The following is a 13,204-nucleotide window of genomic DNA, read 5'->3' as shown; positions in this document are numbered from 1 at the left end:
TGAAGATGTTTGATTAATTAACGTCCTATTAACAGCTATGGTCATGTAAGGACGGCCTCCCATGTATGCGGTGTGTTGCGTGTGTATTGTGCGAGGTGCTTGTTTTGGGAGAGTGCGTTATATTCATTAAGGATGATGACAAAAAACAATTCTGTAGATTTTACACTGATACTTAAAAAATGAGAATCGGTCATAGTGGCCGACATTAATGCATTTTGCCTCCTGAAACCTTAGTTGCTAGATCAAGCCTTAAGTTTTACTATAATTACGTTTCTTGTGACAAGAGTGTATTTAAACCTTGCAAACATTAAGAAGTAGGGATCTTCAAGAATGTAATTCTACGAAAATAATAATTATGTGATTATTTTTATAATTAAAAAATGCTTGAATTCATTATGATCACAAAACTGTATGAAGAAAATACCTTTGAAAGTATCGAACATAAGGTATAGATGAAACAAAAATGATAATCCAATCCGTTTTAATCACATGTATTAAACTTTCATACGTATGTTGTGATTTTAATGCAGCAATGCACATGCTGTATGCATGGGTGTGATCAGGTGACAATTGCCTTGATACATGAATAATTATGTTCAATTTTCTTCCACAGGATCAATAACTCTGAACAATTGAGTAACGCAGGCGATTTTTAAACAGTCACTATACTTTATTTTTGTCGCTAGATACATAGAAAATATAATTTATCACGCATGTTTCAATTCATTATCATTGTCATGGCATTACCAAAAAAGCTGCATCTGCCTTCTAATATAAAATAGATAGAGAATGCATGGTTGGTATCTTACAATACAAGGTTTATTTTGTTGCGAGACTTGGGAAAGCCGAGTCATTTCGGCTTTCCATATCGGGCATCAAAATAAAATAAAATCAAAGTAAAACTTGTGTTGTAATTTACTAACCGTGTATTCTGTTTACCCTGCAGCCTTTTATGAAAACGAAAGCAAATTGTCAGTTATTTACTTGGTTTCCCTCAAAACGAGACACTTCTTTGACGCAGAGGAAAAGATTCATTCACTAAACCATGGCAAATATGTTAGCGCATTCGCAAAAAGTATCAGTCATTATATTTATTGTGCAATATCACTGAAACCATATGAAAATACTAAAAAAAAACAATAATTACTCATTAAAGATTTACTTTTTAATACATGACATTGCCATGAGTCAAGAAAAGATGACACCGCCATACGAGATTTCAGATATCGCAAAAAGGACGTCATTCAAGTGAATGTGACATCACCTTTTAGTGGGACAGAATGTCGTTTAACTAAGGTTAAATTTCGTGGTCAAATAAGAAAATATTCCGTCAGATGTGGAACAAATTCACGTGATCGTATTGCCGGATAAAGCAATTCGTATTTACGGATAAAGCAAGAGTTTACCCGGCAGCTATTATCCGTCAGTATGTTGGGCAGTTGCAGGATATTGGTAATGTTTTCTTAAACTCACGCAAGAGATCACTTATTACCGTTACTTGTATTTGAGTTACCCAGAAATGCATATTTATAATACTATATAATATCGATATTAAGCCTGAATCCAAAATAGGCTGGTCTTTAAAGTAAGCCTTCGATTTCTTACAGTCAAATGTATCTTGAAAATATGCCGGCTTCGAAAATAGGCTGCTCTAGTAAGCCTTGGATTCCTTGCGATTCCTTGCAGGACAATTATCTCAAAAATAAGCCGCAATTTTCTGCAGTGTGAACAATGTAAAATCGTCATAATGTTCTGTAGTGTTGTGTTATTTTGTACATGCATGTATTTGAAATAAATGACAGTGTCAAACATCGAGAGTGTTACATAATGACCTAACGATTTGTTTAGGAGAAAAAAAGAACAACATAAATTTTTGACAGTAAATTCATTCTGTAAATGTATAATTGGTTCATGTATTGTTATTTTTATGTTGTTTGTTTTAATTTGAACGCCAATAAAAGGTTTCGAAAGAAAGCCGATCCCGTAAGTAGGCCTATCATGCCTTACAGATTATCTCATGTCGAAAATAAGACCGAAAATAGGCCGGTCTTGAATATAAACCTGGGATTTCCTACTAAAAAAAATTATAAGCCGCGGCTTATTATCAAGATTTTAGGGTTTTATATCAAGTTTGATTGGTGTGAAGTAAATGCCAGGAGCATGTACATTAGTTTGGTCTCTTGTGGAAATCGATATCAAAAGTCAAGTTGTAATAACCCAAACAGCGCACGTTTAAAAATACTATATTAATACCAGCTAATACCACCACGTATGAATTACTAACATAACCATTGATTACCATTTTAGATTCAGATAATTGTTTAATAGAAGGGAACAATGTCAATCCGGTTTCAAGTAAGATCGACGAGGAAGGCATTTATATATACGTAGCACTAATCATCTTTTATATGCTAATAAGCGTCGTTGCTGGATTAGATTCATTTTTATCACATATTGTTCTTCAAATACATGTACATTAATAATTATAGATCCACCTTTGTCATAAACAAATTAACCCTTGGTCATAGCCGTGTCACATTCCTAATTAAGACCTATGGTATTCATGATGGCTATTTCCGGAATGGTTTCGCCATGTTGAAGTAATACTCATTATATACCAAATAACGGAAGGAATACATTTTTAAAGAATCCATGAAAGTTTGTCATTAAAACGAATGTCTTACGATATTTTACATTGAATAGTTGATAACTGCGAATCCCACCATGATAAATCGGCACTTACTTCAGTCCAGGTAAAACTGGTGTCAACTAATTGACAAGTCGCCAGATAGACGTAAACCACGCCCACCTTAGCGACGGTTGTCAAGTGAGAAAGGCCCGTCATCTATAACGTAAACATACATGGCGGACAAGTGTACTTCGATTGACATACACGGCGACATTTTGACTTGTTATTTCTTTTAGACGCCCGATATTAAGCGAAAACCGAACTGTGGAGTATTTTGAGGGTTTGAACAAAAATGATCAGGTACAAATCAGAAGTGAATATAGTAAATTCATCGTATATAAGCCAGTTGAAGTCATTAGATGACTCCTTCTAAATCATCTAAGTAGACTTTTATAGTCAACGCAAGTAGGCTTTCGTCTAAATTGAAGACGATATTTTAAAAGTTAATTGAGTCTATATTCAATTATATTGTTTTGACAGTTGACAAGTGTATACCCGAAGAAAAAATAATTCACATTGTTTAGCTCTCAGTTACTCAAAATGTTCGACAGCGGGATCATAGAGCAGTCTGTTATGCAAGACTTGCACTAGTCTGCTCTAATGCTTTGTGATATTGCCTATACAGTAAATAGAGGAACCATTGGGTCACATCACGCCTTAAAACTACGATTTAACATGATTTATATAGTATACATGCATTTAAATGACTAAAAAATTAAAATATCCTATGTTGAAATATTAAGTAAAATTTGAAATGCAGTCTGATAATCTTAGTATTCCTTTGTTTTCTGAAAATTCTAAAGATTTTGATAGCTTTCTTACCTGTGATAAAAGTATCTTTAATTCTCCATTTTATTTTATCAATAATCATCATCTGTTTAACTATACTCAACACAAGTAAATTGCATTTTGGACCATCATGAGGTGCAATATACATGTATATTGTTTAACCTACTGTACAGTGCATATACAATGTATGTGTCAGAAATCGTGCATATTGTGAAAACATTTCAATTGATTTCTGTTAAAGATACTCCTATTGGTGTTTAATCGTATATATATATATATATATATATATCTAATTAACACAAAAATAATGTAAAATAATTCATTTCCCCATTGGTGCATGCGCAATTAGTTTTTCATTCCATATAGGATATAGTGACACGGAATTTTTTCGGGATGCAATTAATTATTTTTCATATTTTTAACTTAAAGTAAAATTAGAAGCTCCAACTTTTCAATGGTGGTAATGGTGTAAACTAAGTAACTTTTGTAATTGAAGAAAAATAATAAATCGTCTGCTCCTGTTTTTGATAGTGAAAAAATACCATTTGTCAGCGGTGGAGCATCTTTAAAATTAATATATAGGTCTTAAACAAATTTTATGTTTCATTTAAATGCCCAAAGTCAGTTTTCGAGGCCTTTTCATTATTGACAAGAAGTTGCTGAACTGTTTTCATCTATTTGACATATCTGACCTCAAATGAAGGTCAAAGTAACTTATTGGAACAAACTTGATAGCTCATTATCTCTGCATGCTAGAATTACAATGCGAGGAGCTAGAGCTTTTCCTAGGAATTTTGGTTATGGAGAAGAAGTCGTTTAAATAAAAAAATTACGAAAGGCTGACGGATGAAGCATGGTACATGAAGACTGACGAAATGTGATGATTAAAGAGATCTCAGATGACCTAATGATACTTTTAAGTAGTTTTCAACGCAATTAAGCCAAACACACAATTATTGCATAACATTTCCCCTGCAAAATGACTTCATAATCACTTTAGTTTCAAATTTATGATTATTTTTTGCCGTCCTTTCATCAGTATTGGTCACGCACTAGTTTGAGTTTTTAAGAAGGTTAAAAAAGATGGAGATGCATGCTTGTTTGGGGATGTGGTTGCCGAGTGGTTAAGCTCGACATATTTAGCACCAGCCCTCTACCTTTGGGTTACAACTTTGAATCCCATGTGATGTAGATTCCTGGTACTAATAGTGGTAAGTGTTTTTTCTCCAGGTTCTCCGGTTTTCTTCTATCATTTCTTTCAATAACCCTGCAATTAATACTGATTCTGACCAGTTCTATACGCTGGTCGGTGGTTTTTCTCCGAATATTCCGGCATTCCGACAAGAAACCTCACATCCATACACGACCCTGGCTGTTCATAGGACGTTCAACTAATGGAAACCAAAAAAGTATACTTTCATTCCATAACGATTCTGACCAGTTCTATACACTGGTCGGTGGTTTTTCTCCAAATATTCCGGCATTCCGGCAAGAAACGTCACATCCATACACGAACCTGGCTGTTCATAGGACGTTAAACTAATGGAAACCAAAAAAGTAAACTTTCATTCCATGACGGAAATTTTAGTCCCTTTTTATGAGAAAGCATTTTTTGGAATATATAAACAAGAAATCATTCAAAGATCACCATTACATACATTTTTATATTTTGGCTATTTTTTAAGTATATTTAGCATTTTGCAAGAAAATATAACTAGCAAATGAACAAATACGCAAAATACCTCCCTTTATTCAATCCCAGTAAAAAATTATGTGAAAGAATGAAGTATTTAATTGAATACATGCATCAGACCACAGCAGACATTGTCAATATACACCTGTAATTTGTTAATCAAGATTGCATAATGTTTAATTATAATGCTACTGAAAAAAATCTGAGGTGAGCACGGCCAGGTGTCCATCTTTCTAATTTTGTTCTTTCTCCTCTGGAACATGACATTTATAAGACCACTTCCAAGCGCTGACTGTTGGTTAGTGATTTTTTTTCTATAGGACCTCTTTTGTACATCCTGTGTACATTCGAAACACATAATTATATTATTGTAAATCCTTTGATTACCTGTTACAGCTGTAGGCTATGGAAATTAATTAACTAAATCCTTGGTACATAAGGAACAGAAATGAACTATTTTGACACTTTGATACTTTTGTTTTTTAGTATTATTAAGCCTTATTATTACAGCTCTCATGTTCGGGGGTCGATACTAACAGTAGCCTAGCAGCCCTGCAGGCTGCATGTTATATGTTAGATGAAGATAAAATGAATGCTTTGAGATCTGCAAATTCAGTACTACAATTCACTAGAATGACGGAAATTGTTTATAGAAATTGAAAGTGTTCCCGCCCCAGAGGATGATATCACAAACCTACTACATTATATACTGCACGCGCCTTTTTAGACAAATTAGAGAACATTTTTATAATGAGTTTTTAAAATAAAAAAACTATTAAAAAGTTGGTTGGTTTCGCGAATTCTGAAATGCTTGAAACTGAAGAGGCTGTTGAGTATTTGACATTCAGTACAATTAATTTAAAAAAAAAACTGTTGCTAACTTTGCCCCCATCCAGTCCCTCTAAGTGTACAGTAACTTACAAGGCAATTTTCATACATGTAGGGTACGTGTTATACTGAAGTTAATATGATGTTGATCATATCCATTGGCAAGCTTACGGATATTTCAGTTTGTCTTCTTTAGTTGTCACTTATAGCCTATTTAGTTCGCGGATCGACAGATAAATTTGGCTACTCCAGCAATATTTTTTTAGACATTTTTAAGAATTTGATTTTAAAATCCTGCTCTACTATGGCCCCCTTCCCCTAAGTTCCAGTATACAGTGTAACTACAGCTATAGGCAATGTCCATTGTGTACGGTACGTGATATGTAAAACTTCATTGCATATCTGATAATGTTGTTCATATCAATTGTTAAACTTCCAGCTTTTTCAGGTTTTTCGTCTTCAGTTGTCACTTTATAGGCCTATGTTCTTGATATTTGGTTTACCGTTATCTCTTGCCTGATATTGTCGCATGGACGTGTCACTTTCCCATTGATTTCACCACGGTATGCTCGGTGCTATTTTTAGACTGCAGACGAAAACAGTTGACAACAAATTATGTGTCATCTGACGGGTTTAATTTAGCTATACTAGCAGTAGGTAGTAATTAAATTATTTATAATCAAGAAATATATTAGGAGAACACATTCAAACGGCATTCGTTTCAGAGTCTGTACAACAGACTGTCAGTTTACGAGTTGTTCTTAATCCATATTGACAGTAGTAGCCTAACTCATGATTCAGTCGCTGTCATGATCAGACGCGGTACTGCAGTAGGCCTATGAAAAACAATTATGATAGACAACAGCAACCTCAAATATGATATAACGAATAATAATAACATCCATCGATCGTGACATAACATGTAAAATGCACAATAAGGCCTATTTACCTGATATTCACGCAATCCTCGATACATATTTGGATATGATTGCAAGACTTATTAAACGTTTATAAATTCAAGTAATTATTTCATAAAATAAACTGAATTTGTTCATAAATACGACCCATTTGTGAATGGTCCACTCGTCGATCAATCGGTTAAAATAGCCCAAGTCCCGAAAAATCTCGTCTGTCATGGAAATTTACTGAGAACCTGCGAAATACCACCGATTTCCAAGATCGTTCTGTGGTCGTTCTTTATAGCATTTTCAAAAACCACAAATACCATTTTGTTCAGAATTACTCAAACTTTTAATTTGTAGAATTTCGTTTTGTCAAGTTTGAGCGTTTGTTCGCAGAAACTATCGATGAAAATGTCGATATTTGCATGTTTGACTAAAACTTTCTCCGTTAAATGAATTTTCGCACAGCCAACAAGTATCTCAGAAGATAGATCACGCCTGGTTTAGGTTAAGTCCAACATTTCATTAAATTTGATGCTCCACTTTTCTTATTACCCAAATCGCGGTTATAAGCAGGTTGATAGCTAAAGGTTGTCGTGTTATGGATGTATTCTTCTGAGGTTTCAGTCCCGTTGAAACCTCGCTTCGACATAGATCAAAGAAGTTATGAGATTTTCAAATAAAATTTATCAATATCTGTAGCAAGTTGCTAGTTGCAAATTTTGTCAAAAAAAAAATATACATTTCTATCTTTAGTAGATTTTTGATATGGGGATTTTACGAAATGACCCATTTGGCGGCCATTTTGAAATTGTGTTTTTTTACTTTGAGTAGAGCCACAGTTTTACCATTTTTAACTGAAATTGTTTTATCCTAAACCATCATTGCGCAAGTATTTTTTCAGCTGCATCAAGCTAATATTTGCTGTAAATCTTTACTGGGTTCGTGGTAATTAAAATATTGAGCATTAATGTGGTGAAATGATACACTTTTGTCATTTTATTTTTTTTATATAATGGTAATTTGAGCACTTTAATTTATTTCTCTAAAATACTGAAAAATAACAAATATTCAAATGAAGCAAAAAAGTAAGCCCACGGACCCCCATTTTTCTGACTGATTTAGAAATAACAACCCTTTCCCTGTTGATATCCAAAATATTAACAAAAGTTTAATACCAGGACTTTTTCTATAATGGGTTAAATTTGGCAAAAACGACAGAAAATGGTGCATTTTGTAGCTAAAAATTAAGGGGTAGGGGTAGCATATGTTGTTATTCTGAGAAAATATTATTAGTCTTATTAATTAAAACTGGTATATTTTTAAAGAAGAATACTGGAAAATAAATTCTACAAACATCCATACATATCAAGTACCTTATTAAGAAATTATGGCTTTAATCTCTTGTATATATGGTCAAAACGGCAAAATCCCTATAAAATCCAAATTTTTGTCAACTAGGTATCTTTGAGTGACAATAGCTCAAAAACCATTTTCTTTTATGGCATAAACTCTTATTTCCAAAAATCTACACGAGAAAAAAAGTTTAATACCAGAAAATTTTGACCTCAGAGGAGTACATCCTTAACATTCGTATCGAAGGAACGATAACTCTGTTATCGCACCTTACGTCTCTCATTTCATACCAACATGTACGCACATGTACACTATGTAACATTAATAAGCCAACCATTTGCTGATTGTGATGATTAAATGTTTTAAGAGTAGATACTTGATTTTTTCATGAAAGCCATAATATGCAAAAAACGCTCCTAGCAAAGGTAAACGATAGTTCTAATTTCTATTTTGTATTTTTTAAATACATGTATCACATACATATGAATTCAGTCCTATAAAAAAATAATTTTCAAATATATTCTTTACAATTCGTTTTCTGAAGAACGCATCGCATTTTACGCAAATATGATTTTCATGTCAAAGATGACAAATGTATTATTGTTATATATTGCTAGGTATGGTTAAAATAATAATAATAATCAAATATACAACAAGCTAGAATATATCAGCAAACATTTTTCCAATCATGTAATAGGGTAGCAGTTAGAACATCCTACTTTCAGTGAAGGCGTTGCTGGCAATAAGCCCATAAAACAAGCCTTAATAATTTAGAAACCCGCTTTAAATATGAGAAAACAGCGTATGTTTAGTGGATAGATTATACCATTTATTGAATATGACCTTATTTATGCACGAGACCTAGCGAAAGTGATCCTAGGATATAATCATCTTATGCAGTCTATGCCAAGATACACATGCATTATTAAACATCAATCTCGAGTTATAAAATCGTTGACAAATCTTAGTTTTCACCAAAAAATATTAAAGTTTTTGAGGTTAAAATGGAACAAATACTTAATTAGGTCATTGTGACCTACTTTTTAAATTCTTCATCAGTTTTCTCAACTGAACTCCATAAACCCAATATTTACATACAAAAACTGTTTTAAATATTATCTCTGTTCTAATATCTAGTTAATTAGGCCTTAAACAATGAAACTGTGAACTTTAACCCTTTGACCTTTGACCCATAAAATTACCACGAGCGCAGAAAAAATCGGAAATTCTGAATAGCATACAATATGCAGCTGATCCTACAGTATCTTCATGCAAAATATTTTGCTCACTACTGAGTGGCCGTAAAACGACTAAAAGTGATATCCCTCCTTGATAATAATAGAAATAACCGACTTATGCAAACAGACAAACTATTACCATGCTTTCAGGTAAATCAAGTTAAAGTTACCATTCAAATAATCAAAATTTTCAACATATATGGCCACGCTAGATAGGTGAATGATCTAATAGTCATTGTGAAATTACGGTATTTAAACAAAAACGATGACGGTCGGTAGAAGCATGCGAAAGTTAAACACTTATTGCATGTCAGACTTGATCTAAGCCATTCCCTTTATCATTCCTTAATGCATTTGCTGCATCCACCTATCAGTTAACGAAAACAGCATTTTGATCAATCTTTATATTAAAGTCATTGTATGCATGCTTTCTAACAACGACTACTTTATTAACTTACAACATCCACATACTTTTTTTCATTTGTTACCATTGCGAAAAAACTCAGCACAGTACCCTTTATAATATGTGTTTAAATATAAAATTAAGATTTACACAATACCGTTATCACTTTTTTCTACTAAATGGTTAAGGTATACCAGTAACAATAAATAAAATATTCAACAAGAAGAAACTCCAAATCATATTGAGTATTGTCTACATCACGTCATGTTATTATCCCCCGTGAAACGCGTTTGCGCGGACTATTGTTTTGGGTTCCTTCCGTCCGTCTGCCCAAGATCCTTGTATGGGTTATAACTCTAAAACCGTTCAACGCAGCTCCTTGAAACTTCCTATATACATCAGACAAGTACCCTAGTTGTGCCTTTTGCTATTACGGACCTTCCATTTTGTACTTTTTCCCTTCCATGGAAAAAATACAAAATTACTGTTTCCTTATGTTTCCGGATTATAACTCCAAAATCATTCAACGCTGATCCTTGAAACTTTCTGTATACATCAGAAAATGCCCTGGTTGTGCCTTTTGTTATTGCGAACCTTTCATTTTTTGTATATTTCCGTATTGTATAGTCCATCACTATGAAGTCTTCCACGTAAATTATCGTTGTGCGAACTTAGTTAATAATGATCTATCATTATATAGTCAGGTCGGGTACGTTGTTTTACAGAAAATTGCTTTTAATGTATATTTTGTTTTGCAGTTGGTTATACGTGGTCACGTGATGTTATAAAGATAATATAGAGCTTCAATGTTTCCGATGTGTCATTACACTTGTAAAGTCGATATTGCGTTTATAAACTATATAGCCGAACCGTTGAGATCCTTAAAAGTGTTGTCCTATGGCAATCGATCTTAATTAATATGTACAATACATAATCGAATTGATATTTGATTTATAAACTCCAAATATTAAACAACAATTAAAGACTCTTGGTTCGGTCTATATTGTGTACGTACATTTTAGAACATAAAATAATGATATTTGACTAAATTCTCGGTTTACTTTATTGTACATAGGTGCCAAAACATTAAGTGGGCCACAGCCGCCAAAAGGATGATGATAAATACAATTAATATACCTCTACTTTATGTACACTATAGAAACGGTACTTGATTAAATTTACTAGCTACCAACTTTTTCTAAAATCCTCGTTCAGCTGTGCGCTTTCGAACTAACATACCCCTAGAAGCTAGCGCACATCCGCACTCGGGTATTTCCGTCGAGCCAATCAGCTTTGAGGTGGTCGGGACTTGTTTCCGATCACGCCATCATTTGTCATATGACGCCAAAATTGGGCAGAATTAATTGATGTAACCAAACGACGTTAATATCGGTCAGAAACTGTAGAAAATGATAACGTAGGAGACATGCTTTGTATTTATCTGTATATTAAAACATCGAAAGTATGGGGTTAATTGATATAGCAAGTTTCTGGATTTAATTGCACTATTCCATTTCCTTCGGCTTCGCCTGGGAAATATACAAGTTCTGGAAAACCAGAATTAGTCCTATCCCTCAATCCCATACTTTGACTGTATAATAAACAATACAAATGTTATTGATTTAAGACAATCGGAAGTCGCATAACACAAGATATGGTTTATAGTTAAAAAATCCCCCACGTATCGACTAAGGTTACAGTTATCTTATTCTTGGAACTATCTACATTTTCGTAAGATGTTTATGTTTTAATACAAAAAATGATCGAAAGCATTTGAATCTTGTGCATCCTGTATCCTCCCTCATCATCTGTGAAAGCTAAATGCATGCACCTGTTGACGTTCAGTTGGAAAACGAAACAAGAATACATATAAATAAACATTTTATCAAGAAACGTTATCATATATATATATATATAATATGTTGGAAGTTCCAGTTGGCACATAGCAAACCAGTTTTGAATAACTACTGATGTTTGTCTTTGTATTCCAGAGCAATGCACTTGAAAGAGCAGTGCGGAGAGGAAACATAGACATTCTTAAACTTCTCATTGAAAGTGGAGCTGATGTCAATAAGGTAAGTATTTGTCTATCTAACTTTCCACTGCAACCCCACTATATAACATTACCAAAGGTAGTTGTTCATCACATGAACTGTCAATCGCCTCTGTTGACATAATTATCGTTATGAGACATTGTCGTCCCAGCCATAACGAAAACTAGTTGACGAAACGGCCTTTCCGTACTTGACGATACTCTTTTTCATTATCAATGCAAATGTCTTTAAAATGATTTAATTTTATTATTTGTATTGAATTATGTATCGGCATTGAAATCCATTTAGTTGGTAATAATAGGAATACGAATTCAAACTTGAAAGTTGCAAATCCATCACGAATCGCTCGCACACGTCATATATGTTGTCGCTGTCCAGTTATCATTCATACCTCTAGCTTTTCAAACCAATTTGTAGCTTAATGCATAAATGTAACGGATTTACTTAGTAGGTAAAATCAAAGCAATGTGCGAATGTTCATGTTCCACAATAGTAAATAGCTACATAACGAATTTGTTGCATGCACCTATTAATGATCAAAATTGACAGATTATATAGCTTAAGGGTCACGGATTATGTCATTACATGGTATTGCTACATGTACATATTGAATTTTTAAAAAATAAATCCTTTCGAATCATAAAAAATAACAATTCAGTTATAAAGTTTTTTGATTTATGAAATGATAAGGCAAAATGTTTTCAATTTTAGAAACACCGATTCGATACTCCTATTCAATACTCCTTTCCTTGACAACATATTTGAAGTAAAGAGAACACTCATCGGTATACATTTACTTTGTTCATGTTTCGCGAAACAAAATAGATGAACAATTTCTATTCATATGAAGTATTTACAATCTTCTATATGAATGTAATATTAATGAATCATACAACACTACTTTATGTTTGTTTATCTAAGGGTATGTGAAGATATTAATATACATTTTTGACAGACACAACTCTCAAACCCAAAAAGCGTAGCCATTCAGTTATGACAATTAGGACAACATTTATCTTCGTATATACAAATTTATATCTTTAACAAAGCTATGTGGTTATCGGGAATTAAAGTAATACGAACTGATTCATTGCTTGAAACTTAAAAAGATTAAGACTTTAGAAACAAGTTCGTTTGATTTCGATATAAGTGCTGGATAACCTTAGTTGAAATACGTTCTCTTAAGTAAAACGAATGAACAGATACAGACGATGTTAGAAAGGTCAAATTTCAAACTACTTTTAATCTATAG

The 13,204-nt window shown here is 33.2% G+C and overlaps 2 protein-coding genes across 6 annotated transcripts in view; one reads left to right on the top strand and one right to left on the bottom strand.

The window, feature by feature from the left end:
• The window catches only part of LOC138306001 (cyclin-dependent kinase 4 inhibitor B-like), a 637,657-nt gene that overhangs the window by 284,957 nt on the left and 339,496 nt on the right, over positions 1 to 13,204 (bottom strand). The gene's annotated exons all lie outside the window — the stretch shown is intronic.
• LOC138305998 (uncharacterized) overlaps positions 1 to 13,204 on the top strand; it is a 343,209-nt gene that overhangs the window by 84,419 nt on the left and 245,586 nt on the right. The gene's annotated exons all lie outside the window — the stretch shown is intronic.

Source organism: Argopecten irradians, chromosome 13 (genome assembly GCF_041381155.1).
Source record: "Argopecten irradians isolate NY chromosome 13, Ai_NY, whole genome shotgun sequence".
NCBI lineage: Eukaryota > Metazoa > Mollusca > Bivalvia > Pectinida > Pectinidae > Argopecten > Argopecten irradians.
The sequence above is the reverse complement of the archived record's forward strand: the minus strand, read 5'-3'. Positions and strand labels throughout refer to the sequence as shown.